Below are 17,093 nucleotides of genomic sequence, written 5' to 3' on the forward strand. Positions count from 1 at the left end.
GGAAGGCTGTTGAGCTGCTGAGGGAAATGAAGAGGTGGGAAGGAGACTTTCTCTACGTGTTGGCATATAAAGGAGGCTGAGCCCTCAACCCATCATTCCTATTGGTCTCTCCACCATGGTGAGGAGCCAGTGAGAAGAAAGCTTCCCCCCAGTTCTCCAAGAGGGCTTAGGGGCCAGGGATGAATTCCTCAGCATCTGGAGAGGCCAGAAGTTTCCACTCTACAGTCAAGATGGAGAGCACAGGACAAAAATGAAAAGATATCCCCTCCGTTCTGAATTTGGCCTCATTCACATATGCCTTCCTTCTTGGCTGACTGGTCACCTGACAGAGGAACTGTGGATCTCCATGAGAAGAAGGCCTAAGGCGGGGGAAATACTTGGTTGAGCCGGGGATGAAGACTTCGAGTAGAACAGAAATAAAATCAAGCCATTTTTTAATGTACCTGGCACCATTAGAAGGTTAATTATCTACAATGTAGTCTCTGTATTAAAGGCTGCCTGTAAAGATAACACAGAGAAATAGAAAGATTCAGAAACGCCTGGAAGTGAGGCTCAGGTTTTCCTCAATCTCACTGAAAGGCTAGCTGGCTGTTTCAGCTAAAATGTAATTAAATAGCTAATCATTGTGATGAAAGCCAGGCATGTTAAATGAATATCAAATGGACAGGATCATGAACTTAAAATAGCGTGAGAAAGCCAAAGAGATTTTTATCCTGAAAAAGTACTTACCCCCGCTTTCTCCCCATGACCATTTTTATTTCAGGAAGAGGAGAGAGATGAGTATGGAGGAATATCACTTATAATACAGGGGAAGGTTTTACCCAGCAGATTCAATTTAGCCTAAGGAATAACACAACTATGAAAACATAGTTTTAAGCTCTTAAAACCCCTAACAAAACCTTAAATGAAATGAATCAATAAACGATTCATCAAAGAGCTCCATTAGAGTCTGGAAAAATAAAAATTGTGAAGTTGAATCAGCTAGGGACTTTAAACATTCACCAGTGAAAAAAGATTTAAGCACATTCATAACAGTTCATGAATGAAATTTAATAGTACAAGTGTTGTGATTGTTAAATTTTATGTGTTAACTTGATTGGGGCCACAAGTGTCTGGACATTTGGACAAACATTATTCTGAGTGTGTCTGTACAGGTGTTTCTGGAGAAGATGAATATTTGAAATGGGAGACTCGGTATGGCCAATGGCTCTCCGTGGTGTGGGTGGGTCTCACCCAATCAGTTGAAAGCCTGAAGAAGACAAAAATGCTGACCCTCCCGTGCGTATGAGAAAATTCCTCCTGCCTGGTGGTCTTGGACTGGGACATGGGTTTTCCCGGCCTTCAGGTTTTCAGACTTGGACTAGAACTATATTACTGGCTCTGCCATATCTCCACCTTGCCAACTGCAAATCTTAGGACTGGTCTACCTCCATAATCCTATACAATAAATCTCTCTCCCTCAACCCCTCTTTTTCTTTCCATCTAGCTATCCAGCTATCATCTAGCTATGCTAATGGGTCTGTTTGCCTGGGGAACCCTAACACAGGTTTGCATTAATATCTGTGTCCAGCACTCCACTGGCCAGTGACAGAAAACTGTACCCACACTGCCTTCCATAAATGGCCATTCTGTAGGTATGTGGCTTGGTTTTAAACCTGGCCTTAAACACTCGTTCAAACATCAGGATCCGTCTTCCTGACCTCTTCCATTTCTCAATCTTGCTTTCTCTGAGGACACTCTCACACAGACTTTTCTCTATTGGTCACAAGATGGTTCTTCTGAATTCTTATCGGGGATGGAAGTGGGATGGGAAGTTAGTTGCTGCCATCTGGAGCAAAAGCTTCCAAGGTTTTATTTTGTCTCAGTAGGTCTGGTGGCTCACATGCATGTCTGTATGTAGCCAAGCAAATTTGATACCGTTGGGGGACACATGGCCCTGAGCATCTTTTATGTGCTGGGTGTGCCCAACCTCAAGGTCTGTCCTTCTCCTGCGTGGCTCTGGAGTTAGTCACACGTGCAACCGAGTAGGTCAAGGACCTACAGTTTGACTATTGCTTGCATGGAGAGAGTGGGGAGGAAAGACTGATTTGTTGTGCCAACAGTGTTCTCTGCTTACTTAAAATGTACTGGGCTCTGGGCTCTGAGTTTCTCTGCTGTAACACAACCTACTACATGTGAACATGTTTCCTCTCCCTCCTTGCCACCCTGTGGAATTGGAGCTTGGGAGACCAAAACAAATATGCTGACACTTTAGCTACTGTTTTTGCTCTGAGTAATAGATTTTGTGTGTGTGTGCACATGTGTGTGTATGTGTGTGTGTGTGTGTCTCTGTCAAGGAGTCTTATGTTCTCCATAAGCATCCATGAAATGATAGCAGGCTAACTTGCTTTCTTGCAAGTGGGATAAAATCTCGGAGCCTTTATGGTTCTTGACAGATGTGCTAATTGACTCCAGTGCATCTCCACCTATGACACTTGACTGAGATAGGGAGGAGGAGGCCTCCCAGCGGAAGAATGGGCACAGATAGCTGAAGTAGGACAAAAAGATGGCGGGCAGGGAAAAAATTGCTAACTGTGCCAACTTGCCCACATGTGCCTTGCCTCCACACTTCCGCCTCTATTGAAGATGCCATATGTCTTAATCATTTCAACACTTGGGCAACTCTACCTTTAGTTCTCCTCACTAGACCCAAGACTCCATGGAGACTTAAAAGACTTCTATAGGACTCAGGCAAATTGTCCAGGATGCCATGGCTACCTGCCTCTCGGAGAAGGACGCCTATGAGAAAGGAAGGACAGAACTTAATTGCTTTCTGTCATTTTAAGGAGGAACTTTTTAAAATATAATTTCAAACACAGGCAATACTATCAGAAATGAAGTTATAAGGGAAAAAAATTGCCCCCAAGTCGGCCTCCTCCCCAAAATACCAAATTGTGTTTATTTGACCCCCTTTCTAGTTTTTTCTTTTTTTTTTTTTAAGATTTTATTTATTTATTTGACAGAGAGAGAGAGATCACAAGTAGGCAGAGAGGCAGGCAGAGAGAAAGGAGGAAGCAGGCTCCTTGCCGAGCAGAGAGCCTGATGCGGGGCTCAATCCCAGGACCCTGAGATCATGACCTGAGTTGAAGGCAGAGGTTTTAACCCACTGAGCCACCCAGGTGCCCCTCTAGTTCTTTTTCATATGCATACATACTGTTTACCAGATCATAATAGAAAAATATAACACCGTTATTCTTCCTTCAGTGTGCCAGTCATTTCCCCATTTTGTTATTGTTTTCATTCTGATTACTGCAAAACACTTAATACCAAAATATGAGTAGTTACACAGAGCTGATATACCATTCCCTTTTAAATGGGTACTTCAATTATTTTCCCTTTTCTTCCTAAAATAGCACAAGTAAATAATATTCATATAAGAGTGCTTTCCATACTTGGTTTTACTTGGTTCTCACAGCATGTATTCCCTGTTTACAGCTAAGGAAAGAGAGGCTCAGAGGCATTCAGTCACCTGTTCTCAAATATAGTGCCTGGTGCCTCGGGGTGATGGCTTGAGTCCAACACGGAAAGGACTTCTAGATTCCATCTGCTCTGCATATGTTGGTGCTGACAGAGTTTTACCTTTAGAACCTAACTGCCCAAAACCTTCCACCGGTGACAGAAGTGTTGGTGTTAATAGAGAGAGCTCGTTGGCTTTCTGAGTAAAGGACATTCACAGCTCCCTGCATGGGGTAACTGAAAACTCTGGAGAACGCTGTTGTTCCCCTAAATATCTCAACCATGGGGGCTTGTAATGCATCTATTAGAAAGGCATTTCTCTGAGTTTTGGTGACCTTTTGATCTTTTAAGAGGCCCTTACGAAAATGTCCAAAACATTGAGAGGGATGACTGTATAAACAAGGGTTCGCTAACCCCAGTAAGAGATTGTTTTTCAACCCTCGATGTTAGCAGACTGTCGTGGACATCTGTTGTTTTCCTAGCTTGGCACCCCACCCCAACTCTCATTTAATAGAATTGCAACTTCCTCCCAGTGACGTGGGAGCAGTCATGTTAGAATAATGTGATCATGGGTGGTGATCATCATTCCAGTGTCAGAATCAAGTCCATCAGGTCCTTTCCTGGGATTTTGGAATTGCAGAGAGAAAGAGTTTCTCTCTCTCTCTCTCTCTCTCTCTCTCTCTCTCTCTCTCTCATTAAAGGCTAATTTCACAGTCTACACCGAAGGTAAAAGCAGAAACTCTCTGTCCAAAGACTTGTGAGGACAGTAATTCAGCTTCATTCTAAGAAACCTGTAGAGGCACAAATTGAGAACAGTTTGCATTATGTGGAGGAACTAAATGTTAGTAATCACTCACATCCTTGTAACTAGTGTAGATTTAGTTCAACATTTATTTAATAATCACTGATTGAAAGCCTACTATACAAGGCCCTAGAGACACAGAGATGCAATCAGTCCTACTCTCAAGAAGCTCTCAGGCTAGTAAGAGAGCCAGACAAGCAAATGATTTCAAAACATGTGCTCCACATTCTAAGACAATAAACGCATGAGGTTCTGTAACCAAGGAAGGAATCTGTAACCATGGTCGTGGAAGAAGGGTAAACCATCAGGGGGGCAGCTGAACCTCAGGGAGGGGTTACCTTTTGAGGAGTCCTTGCTCGATGAGTGGGAATTTGTCCCATGGAAAGATACTGAGCATGCAGTACATGAGTTTGGGTGAGTACAAGGCTGCGTGTGAGGAGAGTAGGGTGTGCAGAACGTCCTGCAATCTGTGAGGTTGCATCTCAGGGTTCATGGTGGGGACATTAGCACAGAGCACATAAAGACTAAAGGCTACTATAGGCTAAAGACAAGGAAGGGCCATCCTGGGATGGACCTTGTTTGTGAGGACGATCTTTCTGAAAACAGGTGAAGAATGAGGAGTTAAACCCATAGGCTCTGGAGCCCCAGCTTTGATGCCCAATAGCCATGTGACCTTGGTCGAAGTGATGATCCTCTCCAAGCTGCTGCTTATGTACAAATTTAATGGCATGTATAAAAAGGCTTCTGGAGAGTTGTGCCTGGCTGGCTCAGTCCTAAGAGCACATGACTCTTGATATCAGGATTGTGAGTTCAAGCCCCATGTTGGGTGTGGCTATTAGTAAAAATAAGTAAATAAATAAAAACTTTAAAAAAGAAAACAGCTTCTTGTGGGAATTAAATGCATATCTTTAAAGCACTTAGCACAGTCTGACAAATGTAGGGATAGCTTAATACAAACTGGATACTATTGGGAATTTGAGTAGCAGTGGATTGAAGGCTCCAGCAGGAAGTAAAGAAGCTTGGGTTATGTTTAGAATCTTCCAAGGAGGAAAATGCTATCATCTCTCTTGAGAGAAAGCTTGAAGATCTTACTCATTGGAGGCTACTTCAAGTACATGTTACTAATGATCTGGGAAATGTGTTTCCAAGTAGTTGGGTAAGGAAAAACAATCAGGAAAAGCCGTGAAATAATTTTCATTGATTAGTCTATGTAAAGAACAGGATATAAAGTGAAACACAGTTGAAAGTTGCTAAGAGAATAAATCTTAAAAGTCTCATTATAAGAAAAAATTTTGTTATTATGTATGGTGATGGATGTTAACTAGACCTGTGGTGATCATTTTGTAACACATACAAATCAGATCATGACATTATACCCCTGAAACTAATACAATGTTATATATTAATTACCACCTCAATAAAAAAATCAAATCAAATCAAAGACAGGGTAAAGAAGGTTAAAGTGTGTCTTGTTAAAAATAATAATAAAAAAAATGTGTCTTGTTTGTCTTGGTTTGAGCTTCATCATATTGGGGAAAACCAAGAGTTTCTTTTTTCTCTGGTAACTCAACAGAAGAAATGTTGGCCTCTGATGCAGATGTGTTTAGTTGATTAAAGAGTTTGCAAAATGTGGGGGGACCTTTTTCTCTTTGTCAGATTGGCAAGCAACATGGAAAGAAGATTTGTGCACTGGAAAATACTGTAGGGAGCTTTTGTTGTGGGATACTTTTTGGAGGCTGCAATATTAAAATTAATCACTACTAAGCATAACATCTTTGGGATGCCAAAGCATCTAGCACATGTTGATTGATTAGACGGCAATGAAATATTTGCCCAATGAATCAAGGTTTTGTTTTACATGTTGCCAAACATCTGGATATTTGGAAGCAGCTGTTTGGCATCCTGCGGACCAAACAGAAACATCATTGTATTCCTGCATGATGGCAAAGGCCCTAGATTGCCTTCTGTCTGATCTGCTCCTGTTCCTAAAATCCAGTCTTGGGAAAAATATTGACCAACGAGGGCCAGTACTAGTTTGGACCAAGGTCAAGTGGAAAAGATGATGGAGACAGAATTTCTCTTTGGGATTTAAATCTAAGGAGTAGGCATGGGACAGGCTTATTAGGAGGACTGAACCTCCTCATTTCAACAGTTTAGGAAGTCATGGTGCACTGGAACAAGATGGGAAGTAGTGTGGAAACCAGGGCAAGGGTGATTTCTCCTAATGGTCTAGACAAAGGCACTTTGAGAAGGTGTCTGCTTCAAGAGCCAACACATTTACTGAGTTTTCATGTTTCACTGAGTTGATGGCATGGCATGATGCAAAGAGCCCAGGACCAAGAGTTAAAGGACCTAACATCGGCCCTGCATCAGGCTGCACATGTGAACGTGTGCAAACTCTCCGAAACTTAGCTTTCTAACAGGTAAAATAAAGATGATACTGACTGTCTCATAGGACTGCTGACAAGTTCACTGACATGCTTTATAAACAGTAGAGTGGTAGAGAATGTAAACTATCATTAATAGATTTTTCATTCCCATCTTTTAATCCCATCAAAAATTTAAAATAATTAGCTAAAATTACAGGGTGCTACAGGTAAGGAGATTTCAGAGTCCTGGTGGGAATGGATTGTTCTGAAAGGTTCTGGGATGCCTTCATGGAGAAAAACTTGGGGTCTGGGGGAAAGAGACCTGGGTTTGAACTCCTGCATCAGCGCAGTCTAGTTGTATATCTTTGGGCAAGTTTCTTCTCTTGCTTTGGTTTCCCCATTTGTGAGGTGGGGCAAAGAATAGTAGCTACCTCAGAGAGCTGTGAGCAGTGAATGAGATAGTGGGGCAAAGGTCCATTCCTAGCTTGAAGGCCGCACTAAGATGCCATGGGTATTGGTTCAGAGAGCCGCAGATGAGCAAAAACAGAACCCTGATCTCTTCAAGGTGTTGATGGTATATAAGGAGGTTGGGCGAAATGACTTCCAAACCTTCTTCAAATTCAAACTTTTGATGAGTTTCTGACATCAAAATACACAAATGTAGGAAAGGAACCAGAAATGAATTTGATCCTTGGAAAAGATCCTTTGACTTACATGCAGAATGAGAAGTTACATATGAGTAAACATCAGAAACTGTTCTGCAAAGCTTTTTGCTGGCCGGGAATCCAGCCTATCATCTAGTGAAGCCCAACACAAACAACTAGTGAGCTTGTTCACAAAGTCCTGTGCTTTGAAGTGTCAGAGTTTCAACTTCTCCTGCGCTTGTTGGGTTGACCCCAGTACAAGATAAGGGAACAGAGGATCCCGCTGGCAAGTTAAAAGAATGAAAACAGTAACAGCAACTTATCAGTGTAACTGTGCCATTAGTCCTAACTCAGGTTGTAATTGCTGGCTGAACAGATAAGGTACTTTGGGGCAGAGCTATCAGTGTTTCTCACTTTGCAAACAAAACACCATTTTTCTTGTTAAACTCATCTTTTAAGAGGGAGAAAGAACAGTCCAGTTTTGGACATTGAGCCTTTGTTGGAAAACTTGCATTACAAAGAGAAAAATTTTTCTTAGCAAATGCAAATTTCTCTTTGTCAGAGGTAAAGTTAACCATGAAAACCTCAATAAACACAAGAAACTTTTAAATATTTTCTTCACGTACTCTTGACTTCTTTCCTTCTCTCTTTTTGGGGCTAACTGCATGCTCAGCACATTGCCAAGCCTTCTGCATGTTCTGCCAGATATTGCCCATTTGCTGTCCCAAACTCACTTTTCCACCCTGCCCTGGGGCCCCAGGAAGCTCACCTTGAGTGAATGGTGTCACCTAGGCTCCATCAGCTTTCAGTTTTTAGTTGAGTTTGGCCACAGGGGAGGCAAGAGCAAAAATTAGAGGTGCAGGAAGAGAGAGGGTTTAGCTTACTTATTCCTACCCCGCCCCCACCTCACATCTCCTCCCTGAGTTTTAGGTGCTGAAAATCCCGGGTTGGATTGAACTGCTGGTACCCCTGACATACCTCACCACCACTGTGCTTTCTTCTAACCTTGCTCCTGGCTTTGTAAATCATTTGAAAATGATCCATTAAACAGTGGCCCTTTAGAGTACACCCTATGTTTTTTGTTGTGGCTCTACTATATACATGCTTACTTCCAATGGGCCATAACCAGAAAGGACAAATCACTTTGAGGCCAAGCCAGTAGAGAGCCAGTGTGAATCCTCCCTTCATTAGCAAGCAAAGACCTTCAAGATGTCAGAGCTGCTATTTGGAAACAGCCCAGGATCTTGAGCACCCTTGGAGGAAAGCCACCTCCCTCACCTCAGACTGTGACATGAGCAAGAGGTAAACTTATTCAGTGAAGCCACTGAAATATTGGGGTTTATTTGTTACTGCCGCAGAACCTATCATATCCTGACTAATCCTCTTATTTACTTTAACCCTTATTCCCCATCCTATGAAGTAGATAGTAATGTTAATCTTCATTTTATAGATGAGAAAACTGATGCAGAGTGCTTATGGAACTTGCAACAATACCAGAAGGATGTACTTTCTGATGGTGAGTCTTGCAAATGAAATGGTATAAGCCCAGGAAAGGCCTGCTGGCCAGGCAGATAGTATATCCAGCAGAGGTCAAGAGAACTTTCCTGAAGCTGGTGAATGATGAGTAGAAAGCCCCTCAATACCCTTACTCACCTTCCCTACATGGAAAAGAGGAATTTGGGATTTTTTTTTTTTTCTTATTTAGGCTTATAACATTATTCCTGTAGAAGTATCACATTTTCCCATTCTTCTCTAGAATCAAAATGATAGCTCTTTATTATATCCACGTTTAGCAATTTATGTATTTTTTTGAAGATTGTATTTACTTGAGAGAGAAAGAGAGTGAGAGAGAGAGTGCAACAAGAGGAGGAGAGGGAGAGAGACAAGCAGACTCCTTGCTGAGTGTGGAGCCCAATGTGGGGCTCAATCCCAGGACCCTGAGATCATGACCTGAGCCAAAATCAAGAGTCAGTCACTTAACCAACTGAGCCACCTGGGTGCTTCAGGAATTTACTTTTAAAATATGATTCTTTGGGGTGCCTGAGTGGCTCGGTCGATTAAGACGTCTGCCTTCAGCTCAGGTCATGATCCAGGGTCCTGGGATCATGACCCACATTGGGCTCCCTGGTCCTTGGGGAGTCTTCTCCCTATTCCTCTGCCTGCCACTCCCCCTGCTTGTGTGCTTTCTCTCTCTCTCTCTCTGTCCAATGGATAAATAAACTCTCTAAATATAAATAAATAAAATAGGATTCTTCACTGACCTCTACCTCTAAAACCAACAAGACATTATATGTTAATTGATTGAATTTAAATTTTTAAAAAATCACTAGCATGAAAATAAAATAAATTGTGATTCTTAATGTACATAATTCCATTGATTGTGCATGCTTAAAAATAGTTAAAATAGTGACATATCCTACCCTGCTGGTGAGCACAGCATAACATATAGAGTTGTCAAATCACTGTGTTGCACACCTGAAACTAACGTAACATTGAGTCTCAAATATACCTCAATAACAAAACATTTTTAACACTAATGAAGTAAAGGACAAAATAGCACCCCAAAAGTGGTTCCAATTGAAAGTTTTATGTTATATGGGTTTGGCCACAACAGCAAAAAACTGTCTTAAAAATATGATTCTTGGGCTCCTGGGTTGTTCAGTTGGTTAAGCAACAGCTTTCAGCTCAGGTCATGATCCCAGAGTCCTGGGATCAAGTCCCGCATGGGGCTCCCAGCTCCGCAGGGATTCTGCTTCTCCTTTTGACCCTCTCCTCTCTCTCTCTCTCTGACCCTGCTCTCTCTCTCTCTCTCCCTCAAATAAATAAATACATGAAATATTTTTTTAAAAATACAAAAAAAATCATGTTGGAGTTAAAACAATATTCATTTTCAATTGATTAGGGTATAAGGACGGCTGCATTTTTGCCATGGATTCTTTGCTTCTGAAATGCATGTCCAGCACATTTCCAGAGTGTCATTACCAGCTGGAGGAAACAGGCTTTGTCACTTGCAGGAAGAAATCATTGACTCTAGGTCAGAGCCGTCCCTTGCAGTCAACAATAATGACTATTTTTTTTCTGTTTCCAAAGGAAATTCAGCAACACAGTGACTTCTGAAATTTTGTGCATAGGAAGGAAAAGCCAAAGGAGCATTTGGTGACCCAAGCCGGAAATGTGACCTATTGAGCTTTTCTCAGGCAATGAGGTCAGAGAAATCCTTTCCCCTCCTAAGCTGGATATGCTAAGCCTCAGCAGTTTGCTTTCTGTTGCTCTGTTGAGGATGAACTCAAAGGTGAAACTTTAATCCCAGTGTCCTGTGTGCCTTCCTATAATCAGTTTGCCTGGTTTCCTTCACTGCGTTTTCAATGCATCTGGAGGAGGTCTGAGTGCACGGAGACCATTCTTTCCTATTTACATCTTCCTAGACGTGACAGGGCTCCTTGGGAAAGAAAGCAGGCATTCACTTGGAAAAGCCAGCAATGTTATTTAGAACTGTGTCTGAGCCCAGAGCCCTTTAAAGAATTAACTTGTTGGGTGAAGTGGGAGTTTTGGGTCAGATTCTCTGTGCAGTGGTTGGAACTGAAATAGGCAGAGGGGGACTCCCACACCTACTGCTTGCTTACTGTTGGGCCTGACCTAGCCTTGATAGGGTGTACAGCAAACCATTCCAAGAGTGGCCTTTCCCCTGCTCTGTCTTTAGAGATGGCATGATTTAAAATAGCCACACATTTTTATAAAAAGGATGAGAATTCTCAATCCGCTCTGAATCTCTTATTATAGGGGCTGGTGAGGTGTTTATTTTCCACTAAACCAATCCATATCCATTTCTCACTCTTCTCTCTCCTGCCCTATTCCCCAGGGAATATGGTCCCCGCCCCCGGATTAGATCACGGGGCTCTCTTACCCTCCCTTTTCCAGTTGAATTTGGCCTCCCCGTTGTGGGGAGAATGAGTGGGGTATTTCTCCCTTCCTCCTTCCTCCCTGCTTTAGCACTGTGGCTCTGGCTACCACCAGGGTTTTCCCCTAAGGTGGCTTGGCAGCCTGTGAAGTGGTCACCTTGATGGCCCCAGGTTCCTGCAGGTTCTCATCCTATAGAGTCAGGGGAAACAAAGACTTCCTGCCATACTGTCTCTGTCTCCAGGTGTTTGTTGGGTCTCTGAAGCCTGCCCATACCTGTGCAAATGTCCTGTCCTGAAAGTCTCGCAATCGCCAGCAGAGCATGCCTCTGAGAGTTTCTTGGTTCCATGAGCCTTCACCATTTTGGGTGAAAGCCTTACTGCATTGAAGCTGAAACAAACCGCAGTACTTGGAGGCCGTTGAGCCTTGAGCCAGTATTAACGTTTCAATATTGACAGTGCTATAGTTTGTGGCAATGAGCCTTTACCCTGAAAGAGATTATTTTTCATAAGGATTGTATTTATTTACTTGAGAAAGAGAGAGTGCGAGGAGGAGGAAGAGCAGAGGCAGAGGGAGAAGAGACACCCCACTGAGCAGGGAGCCCGATGAGGGGGTTGATCCTGGAACTCCAGAATCATGTTCTGAGCCGAAGACAGATGCTTCACCGACTGAGCCAGCCAGGCCCCCCTGAAAGATTATCTTTGGTAGTGTTCCCTACCCAAAGTGTGGTCGAAACTAGCAGCCTTGGCATCATGTGGGAACTTGTTAAAATGTTGAAACTCAGGCTCCTCCCCGGACCCCCTGAGCCAGAATCTGCATTTTAACAAGAGTTTAGACAATTGGAGGTTTTGAGAAGCACTCTTGTAACCCACAGATCAGTGTATATTACTGATCAGTGTATATTACGAGATCAGTGTATATTACTCCATGGGCAGAACCTAGCTCAGAAGGATGGTTAAGGCAGGACAGAGGGTCAGCTTTGTGAAACATTTACTGATGGCTCTTAAGCACCAAGATGATGAAAGCAGAGGAAATTTGTATTATATCCCCTTTGAACACTCCTTCCTCTCAGATATCTCATGAGATCCTGTTCGTCTTCAGCCTAGCTCAAAAGAATCTGGTAAAATCATTCATGGGACAGTTAATTAAGAGGAAGATCCCTTTTCATTCCATCAAAACCAAACATTCTTGAGGCATCTGCTGGGCACCAGAGAGCGCTCTACAGGAAGAAATGGTGCGCTGCCCCTGTTAGAAGAGTGGGTGGTAGGAGGAAGTGGGAATCATTTGGGGAGAAATTCACCAGAAGTTAGTAACTAGTGACCTGCCACCAGGGTCACAGGGGCTGGGGGGAGGGATGTGGAAGGAGAGTGTGGAAATGGGACTGTTTCTGCATTTGTCGCCTGTGTGGTTGGGGTCATGGGTGGTGCTGACACCACCACGGGAAGAACGAAAGAATGCAGGAGAAGGAGCGAGTTGAGGGAGGAGGAGGAGGTGAGGGTATCTCCTGGGCAGTTCCATGTAGGAGTCTGAAGTTTAGGAAATCTATTTAAAAAAAAAGAGGAGCTAACAAGTAAATGTAATGATTGACAAGGAGATGCCGTGTAGAAGTAAGTGGTTTGTTTCTCTGAGTTCAAGCACAAAATAAAGGAAAACACCCTTCTAACCACCTGTGAGCTCAACAAGCCTCAGGTTAGGTGCGGGCACTCCATTCTCACTCTGCTAGACCACGTGCCCCTGCCACACCCCCTCGAGAGGTTCCTCCCTCCCCCCCACCCCACCCTACCCTGCCCCTGTCCCCTCAGGGTTGAGGAGTGGGATGAGGCTGCCCAGGCCCCCCAGCATATAAGCCTTTGGTTTTGGGGTTTTCATGGCAATCCCTACAGGAAATAGGAGAAAAGGAGTTAGAGCAAGAATAAAAGTGCTTTCTTGTGCAGTATTTTTACTGGGAGTAAGTAGATTTTCTAAACCATTCAGCCTGGCCCTTTTCCTGCACAGCAAAAGTGCCCTCTTGGGAATTAAACGGGAAAGGAAACTTACGTTGGCTGACTCTTTTGAGAGTAAAAACAAAGGGAATCCTAATAATGAAAACGATGTTATGCATTTTCTTCCTGGATTAATAGATGGTTCTGTTCTTTTTTTTTCTTTCTTTCTTTTAACTTTGTTTTGTTTTTTGTTTCATTTTGCTTCTTTATTCTTATTTGCCCTTCTCTTGGGACCAGATCTTGACTCTGTACAGAATCTCTATTATTTATCCTGCAGTCTGGGAGGTCTCCTCATTGCTCCGGAGAATGAAATCAGATACTCCAACTGTAGGTATTGTGAACACAAGCCTACAGAACTCATAAATGAGTTCCAAATGCTGCCCTGTGCAAGACAAATCACAATCCCTTGGACTAAACTGGTTATAGAATCTACGTGATATTTTATGCTGAGAAATACATTGTCATGCACCAGGCAAATACCTTGTAGTTTCTCCATTTTTTTTCTCAAATGATATCAATATTCATTTTTCTCCTCTTTGGCAAAGAAAAAACAAATCAAAACAAAACTTGACCCCTGTAGTACTCAGCCTTAGACTTCCTTAGAAGATCTTGTGTAGCACAGAATAATGCCAACATTTTGTCTCACTGAAATTCAATAATAAAAGGGCTAATCTGAAGATTTCCATTCAAGTAACCATCCATTACCCTCAGTTGCTAGAGTAACTCAGGCAAGAGTCATTTCTTCAGAATTTATCAGAATAGTTCTAGTAATGTGATGATAGTTTCTTGGGAAGGTTTCTGGGAAAATCCTTTGGCTTTTCCAAATGAGAAGCAAGCATTGCCTTTTACACTGGATTGCTAGAAATAATTGGTGGACTTCCTCCTAATAGAAAAAATCATCAGTACAATTTCTTTACATGCATTCACTGAATAAAGTTCCTTGATACCTGTGTTGAAGACATATTTTGCTGGATTTGGATAGATCCTTACCCTTGGGAAATTCACATTCTTGGCAGGAGACAGATACAGAGTGATGTTAACAATGTGGAGAGTGATGCGATAGAATTATGTTAAAAAGGCCATGGGGACATGGAATAGAGAAAGGTCTAATTTTGTAGGGAGGAAAGGGGATGGATGAATAGCTTCATAGTAGGGGTGACATTGAAGAGGGTCTTGAAGAACAGGTAGGATAAAGGCAGGTAGCATGGGCAAAGGGAGCAGAGTGAGAAAGACACAGGTTTAAGGTACATGTGTGTTTAGGATATGGGGTATTTGTTGGGAGGTAGGAGGAGAAAATGAGGGCTAGGTCCAGACTGACTGGCTGATGAGCCCATCCTGGAAGTTTACGTGTTATCCTACAGGTAGTGATGAGCTGCTGAGGGGGGTTTTATTTAGGTATCTCTGCTTTCTTTTTATTCAAGAAAATATCCATATCCTCTGTTATTAAGAATTTAAGTAAAATTCCCAGGGGATCTTATTCCGTAAGGTTCACTTTCACCTTTTAATGGGTCCCTAGTATTCAGTTCCAGTATTATTCAGGTCTCAAAGAGATCTCTGGACCAAGCTGGAGAAAGGGCTCTTCCAACAATTCAGTGATACCCCAAGATCTGACAAAGACATTGAACAAGATTTTATCAAACCCTGGAGCTACGGAAATAAACAGTGTAGGATTCTACAACTTAGAAAACGTGGCTTACTCTTAGGTTATGAATGTCTGGTCCCATCCAGTTTTGGGTCTGCCCTTATTGCTTGTGTATGTGAAGCTTCCACACACTCATATGTGGATGCTTACAGGAGTGGGGCATGGCTGGGGGATAACCCCTGGACAACTACCATCCAGGAGCACATGCTGAGACCTCTAACCTTCTCAAAGTCTACCAGCCCTTCTCAACCACACTTCCCCCAAACACTCATCTTTAATGGCCTAAGGCATTCAACACATTTTTAACAAATCAACTTCTCTACTGTGTATCTAGAATGGAACTAGCTATGGACGTAGGAGAGCTGGGTAGATAGGGTTTAATTCTCTGTACTCTTCTAGCTAAGAAAGATTGGGCAGAGGCCCAGCTCCCTCACCTGCCTACATTAGGCCCATCTTCTGGGGTCAAGTTTCCATACCAATCAATTCTAGGAAGCTCCCCTCCTTCAGGAGAGATCGCACCTCACATCGGGATGGTGACCTCTCACTGACAGTCCCAGAAAGATTCTCTTGGATAATCTTGTGGTAGCAAGAGAAATAGATTGCAGAGAAGAGAGCCTAGAGGCAGAGAGAAGTTAAGAGGGTAGTACAAAGGCCCAGGGGGTGGATGGGCTATCTTCGTGTAGGACAGGCAAAACCAAAGGCCAACAAAAGGACAGGCTCCATTAACAGTGTTTGTGCAACTCTGTTCCCAGCCAGAAGGGACTGTTTTAAGGGAAGACATCTCACCCAGATTCTCTCACCTGAGAATTTGAAATTTGGAAAAGAGACACAAAGACTGAGGATCTTCTTTTTGTTGTTTTAATTTTAAGTAGGTAACATATTGGTTATTTAGTGCAATATTGATTTCTGGAGCAGAACTCAGTGATTCATCACTTACATACAACACCCGATGCTAATCACAACAAATGTCCTCTTTAATACCCATCACCCATCTAGCCCATCCCCCACCCACCTCCCCTCCAGCGACTCTCAGTTTGTTCTCTCTCATTAAGAGTCTCTTATGGTTTCCCTCTCTCCTTGTTTTTCTTTTCCCCTTCCCCATATTTTCATCTGTTTTGTTTCTTAAATTCCACATATGAGTGAGATCATCTTTCTTTGACTTATTTCACTTAGCATAATACACTCTAGCTCCATTCCCTTTGTTGCAATATCAAGATTTCATTCTTTTTAATGGCTGAGTAATATTCTATTATTTATATATATATATTTTTTTTTTCACCATATCTTCTTTATCCATTCATCAGTCAGTAGATATTTAGACTCTCTCCATAGTTTGGCTATTGTTGATAATGCTGCTATTACTATCGGGGTGCATCCCCCTTCAAATCTGTACTTTGGTATCCTTTGGGTAAATACCTAGTAGTGCGATTGTTGGGTCGTAGGATAGTTCTATATTTAACTTCTTGAGAAATCTCCATACTGTTCTCCAGAGTGGCTGCACCAATTTGCATTCCCACCAACACTGCAAGAGGGATCCCCTTTCTCTGTGTCCTCACCAATACCTGTTGTTTCTTGCATTGCTAATTTTAGATATCCTGACAGGTGTGAGATGGTATCTCATCATGATTTTGATGTGTATTTCCCTAATGATGAGTGATGTTGAGCATCTTTTCATATGTCTGTTAGCCATCTGGATGTCTTTTTTGGAAAAGTGTCTATTCATGTCTTCTGCCCATCTCTTAACTGTTTATTTGTTTTTTAGGTATTGAGTGATAATTTCTTTGTAGATTTTGGATACTAACTCTTTATCAGATATGTTGTTTACAAATATCTTCTCCCATTCTGTAGGGTGCCTTTTTGTTTTGTTGACTGTTTCCTTTACTGTACAGTTTTGCATTTGTTTCCCTTGCCTGTGGTGATGGTTAGGAAAAAGTTGCAACACCCAAGGTCAAAGAGGTTTCTTTTGAGCTGACTAAATAAAGGCAGGGCGTTAGAGAGATCAACTGGGTTAATGGTTTCTTTTTGAAGTGATGAAAATGTTCTAGAATTGATTGTGGTGATGGTTGCACATACCTGTGAATATATTAAAAACCACTGTATTGGTTTACCTGGGTGAATTGTAAGAAATGGGAATTATATCTCAAAAAACTGATTTTAAAAGTCTTTGGAGAAGTAGATACTGAAATGCTTTTCTGAACTCCTCAGCAAGTTTGGGGGCCAGCAAAGACTCTGCCCCTATCCAAGGCTCAGGCTCACATGTTT

General features: G+C 42.4%; 1 long non-coding RNA gene across 2 annotated transcripts; it reads left to right on the forward strand.

The window, feature by feature from the left end:
- The first annotated feature begins 4,597 nt into the window (after positions 1–4,597).
- LOC125096442 (uncharacterized) lies at positions 4,598–8,826 on the forward strand. Of its 2 annotated transcripts, XR_007126188.1 has the most exons (4): positions 4,598–4,711; positions 5,332–5,453; positions 8,440–8,612; positions 8,761–8,826. It is a non-coding gene; the product is annotated as an uncharacterized LOC125096442 (long non-coding RNA). The 2 variants fall into 2 exon arrangements; XR_007126189.1 differs by lacking the exon at positions 5,332–5,453.
- The last annotated feature ends 8,267 nt before the right edge of the window (positions 8,827–17,093 follow it).

The sequence above is a fragment of the Lutra lutra genome, chromosome 3 (assembly GCF_902655055.1).
Source record: "Lutra lutra chromosome 3, mLutLut1.2, whole genome shotgun sequence".
Taxonomy (NCBI): domain Eukaryota; kingdom Metazoa; phylum Chordata; class Mammalia; order Carnivora; family Mustelidae; genus Lutra; species Lutra lutra.